Source organism: Stenella coeruleoalba (assembly GCF_951394435.1).
Source record: "Stenella coeruleoalba genome assembly, chromosome: 2".
Classification (NCBI taxonomy): Eukaryota; Metazoa; Chordata; class Mammalia; order Artiodactyla; family Delphinidae; genus Stenella; species Stenella coeruleoalba.
In genome coordinates, this window is record NC_137147.1 from 28,222,351 (window position 1) to 28,238,168 (window position 15,818).

Sequence of the window (15,818 nt, forward strand, 5' to 3'; positions counted from 1 at the left end):
TGCCTGAGTGGTTCTGAAATAGGTTCATGAAGTGATCTCCTTGGAGGGAGGCCGCGCTGGGAGATTCTGGGAGGAGCCACAGGCTGTGAGGGCTGGAGAGGGCACAGGAGTTCATCTGGTCTAAGGGTCACCCACTCAAAGGCCTGTGGGGAACAGGGGCGATCTCAATAACAGGGGCTGGCTGGGCGCAAGAAAACAGCACAGATGAGATGAGAAACAATAGTGACCCACGGCCTAGAAAGGGGTGGAATCTGTGGAAAGTTGGAATGTGTGCGCGCCATCACAGTGCCATTTCCCTCCTGAAGCCACTCCCCTTGTGCTGCTACTTAGCTCCACCTGTGAGAAGGAGGGCCCAATGTGGCCAGTGTTCCAACTTTTTTCATGACAAACCAGAAATCCCGATTTTTAGCTTAAACCTCCTGATTTAAATAAATGGTGAAAATCAATTTAATTCAATTAAAATAAAATACATGAGATGGGTCAAATACAGTGTATCTGGGAATGAGAATGGCCTGTGAGCCTCCAATCTGTGACGCCTCATTATTTGACGTTTTTTCTGGGAAAATACAGGCCCAGGGAGGTATCCTCATATAGCCGAGAGAAGGACTCAGAGAGCCCAGAGGTCAAATACCATCTGTCTGACCTTGGAAGAGCTGTTTAACCTTTCTGAACCTCAGCTTCCTTATCTATAAAATGAGGATAATGGCTTCCTCTCAGGGCACTGGGTGGACCCATTGGGCTCGCATCATGTCAAGCATTTAGTAGGTGCTCAGTAAATGTGTTGATAGGTCCCGCCTGGGGTCATCCAGAAAATCAGAGGAAGAACTAGGCTTAGAACGTCACTTTCCTGACTCCCAGTCCAGAGCTTGTTCCACATCACATTGGCCTGCTTTCATGGGAATTTCCAGAGGTGTTTGGACACAGGGGTCCTTCTGGTCCCTGGGCAAATGCAGGTCACTTCGAGAGCTTGCCTGACAGCTACTGAGCTCAGGTAATGGGGACTTAGCTCTGTGGACTTTGCCTTGCAGTCCCCAGAACCCAGGAGATCCAGTCTCAGTAGTAGTAGTAGTAGTAGTAATACCATACAGGGAATTCCCTGGCGGTCCAGTGGTTAGGACCCGGTGCTTTCACCGCCGGAGCCTTGGTTCGATCCCTGGTCGAGGAACTAAGATCCCGCAAGCTGTGTGGCATGGCCAAAAATAATAATAATACCATACACCACTGAACCTAAGAAGCCAATGATTATAAAATGACCATTATTTTATTTACAACTATGAAAAAGAAAATGCTGCTAATTAAACCTTGATGTGCTATCAGTTGTAAGATGCATCCTCACTTCAGAGATATTAAAATGTGCATCTTAGAATGGAAGAAACAGACTAGTAATAAAAGTAGTGATAATAATACTTACATTTTATTGCCTACCTCAGAATTCCACAAATGTTATTTGTGCATTTATCAACAAGCACTTACTAAGCACCCAGCATGTGCAGGCACTACGTAGGCACCAGGGATACAAGGTGACTAAGATCTAGGCTGTGCCCTTCAGAAGCTCTGAACCTAGTAGGGAGATGGTGCAGGAAGCAGCTGTAGAGCAAGGTGTAGGGGATGGAGTCTAGATAAACAGACCGTGCCATGGGAGTTAGGAGAGAGAGTGGCTGGTCTCATCCTTAGGGACAGAGACCAAGACAGTTCGGGGTGCCTGGGATTGATTTAAGTTCTCCCAGGAGGTAGGAAGTGAGGGAAGCAGATTTGGGCTGGGGAAGAAGCTAAGCAAGGAGGGATGTGTTGCAGCTGGAGCTAGCTTCAGCCAGATACCACAGGGAGCCCTGCAATAGGAACTGCATCACCACAGATTTGATCCCACCTTTCTTTTGGACCCACCCCTCTCCACCCACCCCCCCTCCACCCACCCCCCTTTTCAATCATTGGCTGCAGTGCTCTCTCCTAGCAAAGGCTCCCTTTGAGCCCCCTCACAGGGGCAGCTGTGAGCCCTTAGCAGTCAACACTCACAGTAGCTGGGAGTCAATACTAGCAGCAGCTGCACTCACAGTGCACCAACCTGGTTAAGGGGCTCTGGAAGGGCTCCAGCAGTGTACACTGCAGTGGCCGTGCTCTGCTTGGAGGAGTCAAGGAAGGCTTCCTGGAAGAGCTGCCATTAAGCTTAAGTCAGGACCAGGGTATGGCAGGTTTACCTGTGGATGAAAGTGGGGGGAGGAGGAGCACGTGTGAGAAAGAAGGCATCTTGGGGAACTTCAGGTTGTTAGGCTATGTAGGCCTGGGGCTGGGAAGTAGGGCAGAGCCAGATCATTCCAGAACTGCAAGTGCCTAACAGTCTGGCTAACAGTTTCAACTTTTTGCAGTAGATGATGGGAGGTATTGAAAAGGGATGTGATCACTCTGATGGCAGTGTGGGTGATAGGTGTGCAAGACTAGAAGATCAGTTAGGAGATGAGAAAAAATGGGAGTCAATACTTAGGAAGACTTAACGTACGCCAGGCACTGTTTTAAGCTCTTATCATCCCCTTCTTGCACATGAGAAAACCAAGTGGTTAAGAAACTTGCTCAACGTCATCAAGCTAGTGTGAGCCAAGAATTGGACTCAGGTCTCAGCCTGTGCTCTTAACCTGGACATTCCCATGAATATGAATTTTGGCTTCTAGTCCAAGGCGCATCATTTGTATTTGTTTTCATTTAAAAATAATGCCTTAAAGCATGCCCAGTGCACACCCTGGATCTCGGAGTGCCCGTTTCTCCTGGCCCACAAACACAAGGTAGGGAGGCTGAGCTCCAGAAATCAGATCGTGAAGGAGTCTGTCCTGGGGTTCTGCAGGGGACATGGGACTGTGCTGAAACGAGGCCTTCGGGAAGCTGGCAGCTCTGGTTCTGTGAAGAAAGGGTGTTTCTCTCCCCGTGGCCCTGCCGGCCCACCCTCCGTGGTGGCCACACCTGTTTTGTCCTTCTCCCTATCCCCAGCCAGACGTCTCTCCTAGAGTGACAGCAGCAACTGGGGGCATCTGCAGAAGTTCCCTCTTAGGCTTGACAAAGGCACTCAGAACCTGGCCCAGGCCTGCGAGAGAGGGAGGTGGAGGCGGGGGTAGGAGGGCCACGGGATGAGGACAGCTGTAGGCTGCTGCGGCAGGCATGGCCCTGCCCCGGAACAGGTGAGGTAACTGTGAACTCAGGCGGAGGGCCCCCTGGGTTTTCATGGGTAAAAGAGAAGACAGTGCAGGGACTTCTCAGCACACGGTGGCTTAACTTCACAGCTGGGGTTTTGAGCTCCCTGCTCCCTCAGAAAGGACGTGGCAAAAAAGGGGTGAAGAGAAGGCACAGACATCAAAGGAGCGTCCCTGTTCGGGCTGGGAGGGCGCACAGTGGAAAAGCTTGGAGGGAAGGACGCAAAGAGCAGGGACTGGGCAGAAGCCTTGGAGAGACACCTGGATGGGACATTGAGTCAGTGTTGGAAAGAGTCTCTCTGGGAAGAGCCCAGCATAGGGTCACCCTGAGGCTGATGGGGGTGGACCTGGGGTCCTTTCAGAGGAAAAGGAATCTTGACTGGACTAGGTTTTTGAAAGGGAGAAGCTAGTTTTGGGAGAAGGGGATATAGGGTAAAACAGTAAAAAAAGAAAAAAAAAATTGTCACCTCGTATAGGTACATAGCATGATAAAGCAGTTTTCTTGTCCTTGTGATTCTCCAAAGTCCCGAGAAAGTAGGCATTCTTTTATTGTTTGTGTAGCAAATACTCACAGTACATCTCCTAGGGAGCCAAAATGCAAGACTTGGAGAAGGTAAGTGTCAACTTTCCTAAGATCACACAGTGGGTTGGCTTTAGTTAGGCAGGACCCAAACTCAGTCCTGGTTCCCTGCTCTTTCTACAACTTTGTCTTTCTTCTGTTTTAACTGTAGGTAATTAGGTCCTAGAGGTAGTACCTTTATTCTGAAAAGGGAAATGACAACAGGGACACAAGGAACATAAGGGACATAAGGAACCCAGCATTGTGGACTTGGGATTTCCTCAAAGGTATTTGTACCCCCTATTCCCCACATTCCTGTAAAGGTTGGTTATTCACTTAAACACACCATGTGTGCTGGCCTTGATGCAAAGTCCTGACAGAGAAAGGACAATGGAAAAAGGACAGGGAAGCAGACATGGGGTTTGGGGTGAAGAAAACTCCTCTTTTTTTTTTTTTTGCGGTACGCGGGCTGCTCACTGTTGTGGCCTCTCCCATTGCGGAGCACAGGCTCCGGACACGCAGGCTCAGTGGCCATGGCTCACGGGCCCAGCCGCTCTGCGGCATGTGGGATCTTCCCGGACCAGGGCACAAACCCGTGTCCCCTGCATCGGCAGGCGGACTCTCAACCACTGCGCCACCAGGGAAGCCCGAAAACTCCTCTTTTAAATCGTGAATGATGAAAGCAGAAAGTTAGAGGCAGTGGATGGGTGGTGAGAACCTGGCTTCCTTGGAAGCTTTGGTTTTTTTTCTCTTAATAACAGCTTTATTGGGATATAATTCACATAGCACAGAATTCACCCTTGGAAGCTTCTTAATGGTCTCAAGTTGTCCCAGAAGTGGATACTGACGATGACCACTCAGGGCAGTGAGGGATCACTCTGAGTGGAGTCCAGAGAGCTGATGCCATTCTAGGAAGCCTCTCTAATGCCATATTCTACTGTCACTGGGACCCAGAGTTTGAAATCCTGTCTAGGGTGCTTTGCTTCCTGGAGTGTTTCTCAGCAGATGCACTCCCTGGGAACTGGAGCTCTGTACCTCTCTCTTTTCTGCAGTTTGTAAAGAAGCTTGCTGGCGGAGAAAAGTCTGCTGTATGGGTAAGGTCCCTGGAACACCTTTTTTTTTTCTTACCCAAAAGGCACCCTTCTTAGCTGCCTCTGTAGGAAGGGCTGGAGCTTCTAAAATCAAAACTTTCACTTCACATGTCAGTGATTCTGCACTGTCATATCTGCAGCAAAACTGACCTCCAGGGCTTTCCTGGAAGAGCTGCAGCTTTCTTTATACATCCTCAGCTGCCTGCCTTTGGGAGGGAGACTTCTCCTGCCAGGCAGGGGCCATCTGGGACAGTCTTGGGCCCTCCTCCCCTACACACGCACATGCCGTTTCTCCTCCCTCTCTTCCTTTGTGAGCATGAGCTGCTCCAAGATGAGCAGGGCTGTTCCAGGTCAATGACTTCTGTTTCTCATGCATCCTGCCACCTACCTCTGTTCCCTGCGCTGCTTCCTGGGCCTGGCCCAGCATCCCGGCGTGGGACAGAGAGGGAGTCCTGGCGGGACAAGGCTGAGGAGTGCCCTTTGGAGCAGCTCCCACTTGTTCCCTGGAGGCTAGGCTCTGGCTTCCTGGTGGCAGGCTCTTCTAGAAATGTGCTCCCCAGCCAGGGTTCTGCTTGGTGGGGAACATCCCTGGGCTTGTCTACACTGGCTATCGGGGGACTTGCTCTGGACTGGCTCGAGGCCAGCTCTGGGGGCCAGGCCCAAGGGGGAGGTCGGGATGGCTGCAGGTTTGCAGAGGAGTGAGCACTGCAGACCAGGTGGCTTTGCTTTTGCTTCCCTCACTTGGATGAGGTGTCAGTGGGAAGGAGAAAAATCAGACAAATGGAAAAAACAAAAAGGTTTTACACAGAACCTCTGCCAGGAGTCCTGAGAGTCCAGCCTCTACTTGGGGGCCAGCATGCCTGAGCGTCCCAGTCCCTCAATTGCTCATTGCCTTCCTCTAGGGGAGATGGGAAGAGGAACAGAGAGATGACAGACTACTGGCTTGCCTTGTGGTCTTGTGCAAGTCACTCAACCTTTCTGAACCTCAATGTTTGCATCCATAAAATGAGCGGGATGAAACTCTCTCACACACAGGCTTGTTCAGTAGGCTGTGCGTGGGGACATCCTTTGAGAATTGTCAGGAACAATACTGTCAGAGCAGATGCTAAATCCGAGAGCCTGGGCTTTTCTTTGTTGGAGGTCGTTTCCCTGGCTCCTCCATTCACTTTTTACAATCACAGAATCGTGGATTTTAAACTGGAAGGAATTTTAAAAGGTCATCCGGTCCAGTCCCCTGGCATAATTATCTTTATTTTGCAGATGAGACTAAGTTGTCATTACTGTGACATTTCTGTCATACCATGGTGCAGATAAGCCCTTTTCCTCCTGGGTAAGGTGTGAGCTCCAGATGCACACAGGTGCTCCCGCCAGTGAAGGGATGGAAGAGGACAGGAAGGTCACGCCCCTTAGAAGCAAGTGTGGGGTTCTGAAGGTTTCTAGGCAGAAGGTACCAGTGTCATCTCTGTCATCCACTGGGGGCAGGGGGAGGGGCACGGTGGGGAAGGTCCTTGCCCTGCAGGTTCAGAGGGACCGTGAGAATCACATTCTGCTGCCCCTCCCCTTCCCCCTGAGAAAGCAAGGGATGCACCTGCTTCTCAGTACTGGCCACAGGGGAAAAGCAGCTGCCAGGACACAGTGTATTCTTCAGTGGTTTTTCCTTCAAAGAAGAATCTCCTTCTGACCCATCTCCTTGGGGAAAAGAAAAAACAAAAACAAACGAAAGGAACTAGGAAAAAAGGGCTCCCTCCCCAGGACTTTCTCCTGGCCCTGGAGCCTCATGGTATGTGGGGGCCAGCAAGAACCTCCTGAGTAGCAGAAAGGTTTCCCATCTTCCCGCCAGTTAAGGAGGCATCAGGGGATGGTAGGGAAGGTAGGCGAAATATAGGCATGCAGTCAAAAGCTGCCTAACTTGGGCCTCAGCTGCTAGAATTAAACCAAGGAGCTTTTCACACCTAAGTAATCAAGACATGGGTCTTTTATAGGGGCTGGGAGCAGTTTCTCAATAACCTTAACACCACGAGGATGCTAAGCCAAACAGTGAAGCTTGGGGAGACTGTTAATGAAGTGCCTTGGAGAGGATTAAGCATGCTTTGCCGTATCCAAAACGAGAGTTTTCTTTGTGGAAGAAAGCGACTTGTGTCCTCCCCAACATCACACACATACTTTCCTGGCAGGCCCGCTGGGTTTCCAAACATTTCGTCACCGTCTCGTCCTGACCTTGGTGTGAAAGGAACGAGCCGCGTGGCCTGTTGGTTCCAGCAAAGCCATCGGGGGCGCCGGCCTGGGCTGGGGGAGGGTGGCGACTGACTTAGGAGTGGAGGTGAGGTCTGCTGGAAATCCCCAGCCTGGGCAGCCGCCGGAGGTTTAAAGACGCCTTCTCCGGCCTTATTTGGTCTCAGGAAGTGGGCGGCGCCGGGCCTGCTGGCTGAGAGGCAGACCCGAGACAGTTGTGCTGATGAAGTGGTAGAGCTGGTTCCTGCTCGCCGCCGTGCCGCGCGCGCCGGCCCGCCGCTGGGCGCTCCGCGCTCCCAGCCCCGAGTTGTGCAATCCTTTGTAGCACGCCAGAGAGTCCTCCTCCTTCGCTGTTGCCTCTCGCCCTCTCTCTCTCTCTTTTTTTTTTCAAGCTGTGAGCTCAACCGATGAGTCAGAGCAGTGCAATCCTGACACTGCATCGGAGGACTCGGGGGTGACACGGAGGGAGGGAGAGCGATCGCGAGGCGGACACCACGGGCGCGGGGTGCGCCGAGGCTCCTGTGCCGGGAGCGAGGGGTGACAGCCCGCGCGTCCCGCCCGGGCCCTGCCAGCAAACTTCCCGGCCTCGGGAGGCGCGAGCTGGCGGAAATTCTGCGAGCGTCGCGGGGAGGCGGCGGCGCCTGTTTGTTTTTAAAATCGGGAGTGCGTGCAGGCGGCTGGAGCCTGGGAGGCGACCGAAGGCGGCGGCCCGCGGCGGAAAGGGGACAGCCGATGCCGGAGCTCGGGTAGGAGCAGGGTAAGTGGGGCTGTTGGGCCGGCGGCCGAGGCCTGCACGCGGCTCGGCGCAGAGCCCGGCCTGGCTGCGGCGGCCAAGGGACCCCGGGCTGCGCGCAAGCAGTGGCGGCTGGGGGCGCGGGCTGCAGCTGTGCAGGCGCGGCCCGGAGCGGGGGCGCGGAGCCACGGGGGGCGCGGCGTGGCAACTTCTGCTGCCCGAGCGGCCGTGGGGGGGGGGGCGCTTGTGTACGTGCGTTTGCCGCCCTGCCGCCCGCCCCCTCGGCGGCCCGCACCCCCCGCCCGTAAGTGCCTGTGCAGAGCCAACCCGCCGTGTTTGTGCAGCTACGCAGCTCGCGCGCGGCCCCCGCCCACCCAGGCGCGGCCCCGGCAGGAAAACCCTCCCAAGCCACCCGGCCCGCGGCGGTAGCGGCGGCTCCTCCTCCGCCTGAGCGAAACGTGGTGTCCGCTGGGACCGGCTTGCGTGACTGAGCCTGGGTCCGGGAGGTACAGGAGGGTCTCGCGAGCTGCGGGAACTTGGTGCGGGAGCCCTTTCCCTTTCCCGTGTGCACCCGAGAGCAGACGTGGAAACTGCACGCGCGCCCGGAGTTTGGGGGACAGAGTTGCAGGGGTGGCAGGGAACCGGGGCCAGTGCAGCTGAGGCCTAAGCTGGAGCGTTTAGGGCGGGCGGACCGGCCTCACCCCGCGCACCCCGGCGCTGCCGGCTGCTGGCGCACCTCAGACCTGTCATCCTTCGCCCAACCCCTCACGCCCCGTGCAGCCGCGGCCTGCGGAGTTCTCCCGCCGCCTCACCTTGTGCTGCGTTTGGTGGTGCCTGTGCGGAACTCGGGAGCCCGGGTTTTTTTTCTGGAGCCTGCGTAAGGCCGGCTTGGTGGCGGTAGTCATACCCCCCTTACAACTCACACATCCAGGAGCGTGTGCACCAGGTTGCACCTCTAGGGCCCCCACCAGGCTTCTGGATAAGGGCCTGACGCTTTCAAGCCTCAGCCCCAAGGAAGCCTCAGGAAGGTGGACCTAGAAGAGATACCTGCCACTCTGAAGTGGGAGCCCCTGGGTATTGCAGCCCAGCCTCCAGAGTGAGCTGCTGCAAGGATGAAAGGGGAAGTTACTCTCCCCCATTTAAAACTTTGTCGGTCACAACTTTAGTGGCTACTTCCTGCTTCCACGGCGCCACCTGGGACCTGTGTGCCAGCCTGTGCAGCCTCGCTCAGGGGACGGTGGGATGGGGGAGACCTGGCTGGCCTTGGGTGAGTCTGGAGGCCGCCTAGGCACGTGTGTTCAGGGGATCCCTGTTGGCAGCTGTGGCTGGATGGAGGGAAGGTCTGGCCTGCTCCAACCGGGGGAGCCTGGCCTGGTGGCAGTCTGGAGGTCTGGCCTCTCCTTGGCGCTGCAGCTTCAGGATTGAGACTGGAGGCCTGATGCAAGTGGAAGAAACGCAGCTCTGAGGAGAAGCCTCGTCTCCCTTGTGGGGTCCCGGCTAAGGGAAGGAAACCACTTGTCTTGCTCCAGAACCTCTTAGGGATGGTGTGCATGTGCCGCTTTAACATCAGAGAAATGCACCCTTTTCACAGGCTGTTAGATGGCTTCAGGATGAAGGGGAAAGGAGAAACCATCCCTGGTTGGGAATTTGTGGATCCTCCTTTTCCTACGGCTCTGGACAGTGAATAATAGGGGTGTAAACACTCAGTTACTGTGATAAACCATCTCATTGTATGGCTCTGGCCCAGTCTCCACTCTAATTGGATTGGCCTCTGGCAGGTTACTCTGGTCTGAGTAGCTCCCAGAGGCCAGCGGGGTGAAGAACCTGGAGGGTTCCTCCCCCGCCCCTCAACCATGCAGCTTGCTCTGGGACGACCTGACCACTGCCAGTGTGGTCTCTCAAAGCATCGGGAAGAACCCACACTCCTCCTGGCTCTGTCAGCCCCTCACTCCACCCTAGGAAAGAGTGCCCTGGAGTGCCCATGGGGATGAGAGTTCAACTTTTAAATGTGGGATTTAAAAATAGCTTGAGTGTTTAGCCCTGTGGGCTGCTGCTTTTAATAAATGGAGAAACAAAAAGGCAATATGCAGTTACAGATTTCCGCTGAAGGCCTCTTGTGGCTGCAGAACTCAGGGAAGGGATGCCCAGTGGAGACAAGGCCTCTGGGCCCCTGAGTGGGAGAAGGATTGGCAGGGGGGTGCGCATGGAGCAGAGTGTCCTGGAAGGGGAGTGGGTCCAGTCCAGGAATCTTTGGCATTGACAGCCCCTCTCCTGCAGTTGGGTCTCCCAGAAGGAAACCTTGCTCCTGGTGGAATGGGCATGGCCACAAATAGCTGGGAGATTGCGGCGTATCCTTCTAATCCTGTTTCAAATGTCACTTCTTTGGAGAAGCCTCAGCCTTCTTCTGAATACTCATTTCCACCTTATATAGTCATTTGTGCACATACTGTAATGTGGTGGTCAAATCATAAACTGGGAGCTAGAGTTTCTATACCTTCGAAGAGTTGAGGTGAGGATTTTGCAAGTTAGTACATATATACCAAATGTTGAAAGCACATTTCAGTACTATCATAGCTCTGCTCTAGCATATGCTCTATATTGTTCCCACAGTGTCCGGCATCTAGTAGGTGTTTAGCATATGTTAGCTGAACAAAATGAATGAAAGATCTCCATCCAGAAAACGTGGACTTAGCGTGTGGTGGGCCCAGTGAGTCCTGCTGCGGGATTCATACTGTGCCATTGTTTTCAAAAGGGTTGGTCCATGTGTGAGTCTGATGCTGGTGAACCCAGTCTCCTGGCACTGCCCTATGGCTGGCCTTCTGGAGAATATGTCCCAGTAATCCTGACCCCAGTGGGACCTCAGGGTGAGTGTTGGAGCCTCCTGCCTGGGAATCTGCTAACTTGGGCATTTCCTTTGGCCAGGCCAATTGGCACCCTTCCTGTGTGTGCTCGAATTAGTACAGAAGCAGCCTGGGGGCTCCATTCTTCCCTGACACTCCACAGGCTGCAGGAAATGCAGCCAGGGGTCGTGTTCCATTGGAAGAGTTGCTTCTGCACAGGCAGGATCGCTCTGGCTGTGTGGGGCTGAACTAAGTAAACTCCTCGGAGCTGGGCTGGAGCTGGGCTGGAGCTGGGCTGGAGCTGGGTGGAGTGTGCTGAAATCCCCAGTTCTTACTTGTGGGATCTGCATTTGCATTCGAAGCAACATTCAGGATATCGTGAGACTGTGAGCTCATTTTATGAATCAGAAGCATTACAGCATAACTTCAGTGTTGGAAACTGCTCTTTGGAATCCAGATCACCCTCCCTCCACCCCCAACGCACGCACACTTACAGGGGCTCTCACAGTCATGCACTTGGGAACAATAACAGTCAGTGGGACATCAGTTAGGATTCCAGAGCCATCAGGCAAAACTTGTGTACACCTACTTCCCTCCCCGCACTCAGAACACCATTCCTGGATGGTGTGTGGACAATAACCTGGGCAGTGACTCTAGCCTGGCAGGGGCATAGGAATGAGGCCTGGGCAGACCTGGGTTCGTTCTTCAGCTGCCCCACTTGCTGTGTGGCTTTGAGCATTGCTTAACTTCCTGAGCCTCAGTTTCCCTACCTATAAAATGGGGATGATAATAATTACTCATAGGGTTGCTACAAAGGTTAAACAAGATCATGCATGCAAAGTGACTGGCACACAGTAGGTACTCAACAGATGATGGCTAGCATTTCACCAGTTCCTGCCAAGCCCAGCTCCTGTTTGCCTTTTGCTCCTTCCAGGGAAAAGGAAATGAAGGGTCACCTGCTTGTGGTAGGAGGGTACCCTTCCAGGCCACTGGGCTTATGTAAATGAAGCTCATTTTCGAACTCCCTAGGCCCTGGGCAAAACTGTGTGAGCACTCCAGCCTGGACCAGCCCAGACCCTGCAGCCTGTGTACTTTTGCAAGGGATTCTGTCCCTGCAGCGGAGGGTTAAGGGCTCAGCTTCCCAGAGATCACATTGTGCTCTCGGGAACTTACCCGCCCAGGCCTCAGGCTGAACTGCTCAGGTGGGTGGGAGGAAGGCTGCTTTAGAAAGCCAAGGAAAAAATCCTCTTGTCTTCGCTTCACCTGAAGCCTCTCAGTGTGACCTCAGTGGAGTTCGGGTGGAGCCTGGGGTGGGAGTTGCTCCTAAAAGCACTTTGGCTGTTTCACCAGGTAGCAAGGGTGGAGTGGGAGGGTGGGGGGAACACCAAGATATTATATAAGAAGAAAGTTAACACATGTCTGAAGAGAGCTGGGGTTTTGCAGGGGTGAGGGTCGGGGGCTCCCTGCGGGACTCAACTTACCGGTTGTGGTTTTCGGGGACTGGTGGGGAGGAGAGGGGCTGGAGGCCTGAGCCGTCCCAGGCAGTGGTTCTTGATCTTGCTCTTCCTGGAACGGATCCTGGTGCTATGGCCAGCCGGGGAAGGTGCTCTCTGTTCCCTCTGCCTTTCTCTCCAACCACAGGGAGCTTGTGGTGAGTGTTATATTTTCCAGGCAATGCTTCTTCCTCTAGGAGTCTCAGGAAGGGGGGAGGGGAACAGCCAGGGCAAATTTGTAGTGGCCAAAGCTTGGAGAGAGGGAAGTACAACAGGCTTGCAGCCAGAAGGGGGTTCCCTCTGAGGCCACCCGTCTTCTCTGGGGAAATGGGGTCCAGAGAGGAGGGAAAATAGTGGGGGATTTCGATTCCCAGCTTTTTCCAGCAGCTGGGCAGACAGAGACCCCAAGCCCGCCTGCTGTTGCCAGAATTTGCCAGTTCCTGGGAGGAGAAGGCCCTGGAACTCGGAAGAGATCCCAGAAACTCAAAATCCTGCGAGTGCAAGTAGTCTGGCCTTTCTCCCCCTTCCTCCTCCTCCCCCCAGCCTGCCCGGCAGCTCTTGGGGCGCATCTGGCTGGCCTCAGATCCTTCATCCCACCTGACCTGGCTTTGACCTCTTCAGCTGGCCCTGGGTCCTAGTTCTGGGCTCTCCATCTCCCAGGATTTACCCAGAGCTGGAAAACACTTTGGGACATCTAGTCCTTCACTTTCAAATGGGGAAGCTGAGAGGCAGCGAGTTCCTTGAAGTTCCATAGACTGTCCCCACTTTCGCTTCACAGAGGAAAGGCTCCTCTGTCCTGCCCCTGGTCCCTGCCCCTCCCAGTTTCAAAACGGGGAAGGGCCGCTTCAGTGCAGGAAGAGCCCAGAGGAATACTGTCTCGGCTCCTGGGTGTGGCCCAGTCTTCAGCTGGCTCCATAGTTATTTGTCTGTTTGTGTGTGTGTGAGTGAGTTTTGTGGTTAGGAGACTGGATCTGACTGAAAGCAGAAGTACCCACGCTCTGGGGGCTATGCAGCGTGCAGATTGGACTGTACAGGGACAGACGGGAGAGGAAGGCAGGGGCAGAGGCCCTCCTGCACGGTGGCTGCTGGTGCTCTTTTTGTCCTTGCACAGTGCTTGCACATTTGAGTGTAAACAGCCCTTCCAGGTTGCTAGCAGCTGCCTTTCCTTGCTGGCTTTGGGCAGAAGAGGTACCAAAAATAACCAGGCGGCCACTTCTACTTGTGGGACTTTCACTGTGGTGGCCTCGGGGCAGGCTTACTTGCTCCCTGCAGGCCCCGGTGCCTCTGGCATCCCTGTTCAGACTTTCTGTGACCACCGTCTCCCCAGCCTCCCTCAGGTGATGGCCTTTCCCTTTTACTGCTCTTAGAGGGAGCCCAGGAGGGTGGAGACTCCACTATGGGCTGGGAAGCTCTGCCAGGTTTTATCTGGGGACTCTTGTCCCGCCATGTCCCTGCAGGCCCTGCTGGCGCAGCTGAGTTCTGGGGAGGCCTTGTGCTGAGTGTGCTCCTCCTGGGTCCCTAGGCCAGATGCCTGCAGAGCCCAGCACTGTTGCTGGGATTCCTAGTCCCCTTGTCCTGTTCCTGTCTGGTCAGCCCTGCTCTCAGCTGGCTGTGGAACTGGAAGAGGCCATTTCATTCCCTTCCAGGTGTTGAAGACTAATAATGAATGATCTGCCCCTGCCCAGCAAGGGGGAAATGAAATCACATTTATCGAGTTCTTACTTTGTGCCAGGCACTCCGTGTGTGTGTGTGTGTGTGTGTGTGTGTGTGTGTGTGTGTGTGTGTGTGTGTGTGTGTGTGTATATATATATATATTAAAACCTCATTTAATCCCACAATAACTATGAGATGAAAATATTGTGCCTGTTTACTGGTAGGGAAACTGAGGCCCACAGAGAGGCAGGTGATTGGAGAAGCCAGGACACATCCTGTTTGACCCCAAAGCCCTGTCTTTTTACCAGGCAGCTCCCACACTTCTACTGGCTATTTTCATGTGCACAGGGAACAATGCTTTGACCCTAGGAATGAAGTGTTGATGGTAGGAATTCAGGCACCATTAGCTGGCTGATAGGGGAGATATTTTGGGCTGGGAAGGGTGGGGAAGACCCCTCTGAGGCCTCCCTCTCCAAACACTTTACAGGGTAGCGAGAAGCCCAGCCTGAGCCACGAGGCCCTGCTGTGCAGGGCGATAGGCACGTGGGGGTCCGCTGTGTGTGTGTGTTGGGGGGGATTGCTGGGGAGTCACTCGTGCATGAGAGGAGTGGAAAGGTTTAGTTTAGCCCTCCCAGAAACCTTGGAAGCATCTCCGTCTCCCCAAATATCCCAGCCTCCGTAGTCTGAGAACAGCTCTAGGACCATAGGCTGGAGTGGGTGGGATCTTGGGCCTCCCTTCCTGGCTGCTGGGTCTGACCCCAGGGCCCATCATGCCGGCTGGCTTGGCTCAGGTCCCAGAGAGCCTGGTTGGTGTGTACTCGGGGTTTGGGCTGGATGCTGTGCTGGTGCCTGGTGCCAAAGGCCTCTGGGTGTATTTCAGGAACAATAAAGAATAAATCAGCACAGGAGACGAGGGCCTGCAGCAGCTGCTCAGAGACTGGAGAAACGCAAGGAATGTGTGAGCATTTGGCCGAGGCCCTGGATCTTGACCAGGACCTGAGAAAGGCCGTGACACTGACTGGATGCCTGGACGAGGGGGGCAGGTGGCTGGCTCTCTGTGCCCACTCTGCAGCCCGTCTAGGAGGCCCTAGGCAGCCATGTTGAGAGCCGCCCCACCTCTGCTGGCAGCAAGGTTTTGTTCTTCTTGGTCACTAGCAAGTATTGGGGAGCCATATTATCCCCATTCTTATCCTCCAAACCAGCAGGATGACCCCCTGAAAAAACTCCCCTCCCCCTCTTCCCCCAGGCCATCAGGTAGGTCCTAGCTCCTTCTGGAGCTGGCCAGGCAGATGAGCCAGAGCTGATGAAGACACCACAACTAGACACCGCTCCTGCCCACCCCCCGCTTCCTTTCTCCTGAGAAGAGGCAGCAGAGCCAGGTCTGAGGGAGTGCTGAGTGTGAGAACATCCCCTGGGAGGCCGTGTGTTCTTGGGCAAATCATGTTACCTCTCAGGGCTTCGGGCCCATCAGCCATGAAACTGAGATTTGGACCAGTGATCTTTGGAGTGGGTGGGCACTATCCGTCTCCCTTCTTTAGGATGTGCAATGAACAACCTTTATTCAGTAGTTTCATTTCTTGAGAGGAAACCCTCCTGAGAGCCCCATGCAGAGAGGTAGCTTGTCATGCTGGGACTGATGCTCAGTGCCCTGGGTGGGGGCATTGGCACTAGTAGGAACCCAAGCGTGGACTGACTTGACCCAGATTTCAGTGTGCCAGGGGAAGGGGCAGGAACCTGGGCCCCATGGGGATTTGGGGCGAGTCACCGCTTTATTTTTAAAGAGCTGTTGGCCAACTGTGGGTGTGGGGTTGGAGAGTGTGGGAGGGATGTGGCTTCCTCTTGAACTGAAGATGTTGAGCTTCACAGGTTGGCCCAGTGGTGGTAATCACCAGGAGCATCTTCATTTTCAAAGCCACTCGCCTCCCAGGCCCCGCTCACTCACCTTTCCTGACCAGCCACGCTTCCAGGACATGACTGGTTTTCAGGCCAGCTGAAGCTGCTCTTCAGGGAGATGTGAACAGCCCAGAGCCTGCTGCCATCC

At 54.4% G+C, this 15,818-nt stretch overlaps 1 protein-coding gene across 5 annotated transcripts in view; it reads left to right on the forward strand.

Moving 5' to 3' along the window:
- The window catches only part of MIDEAS (mitotic deacetylase associated SANT domain protein), a 67,514-nt gene that overhangs the window by 18,386 nt on the left and 33,310 nt on the right, over positions 1–15,818 (forward strand). Inside the window, exons 2-3 of one of the 5 annotated variants that reach the window (XM_079909009.1) lie at positions 3,908–4,022; positions 4,788–4,829. The exons of 2 other annotated variants lie outside the window; for them this stretch is intronic. The gene's annotated coding sequence lies outside the window, so the exon portion shown is untranslated. Of the gene's footprint in view, positions 1–3,907; positions 4,023–4,787; positions 4,830–5,607; positions 7,816–15,818 lie in introns of those variants that run through there. 2 more of the 5 variants (XM_079909008.1, XM_079909012.1) reach the window with 2 other exon arrangements.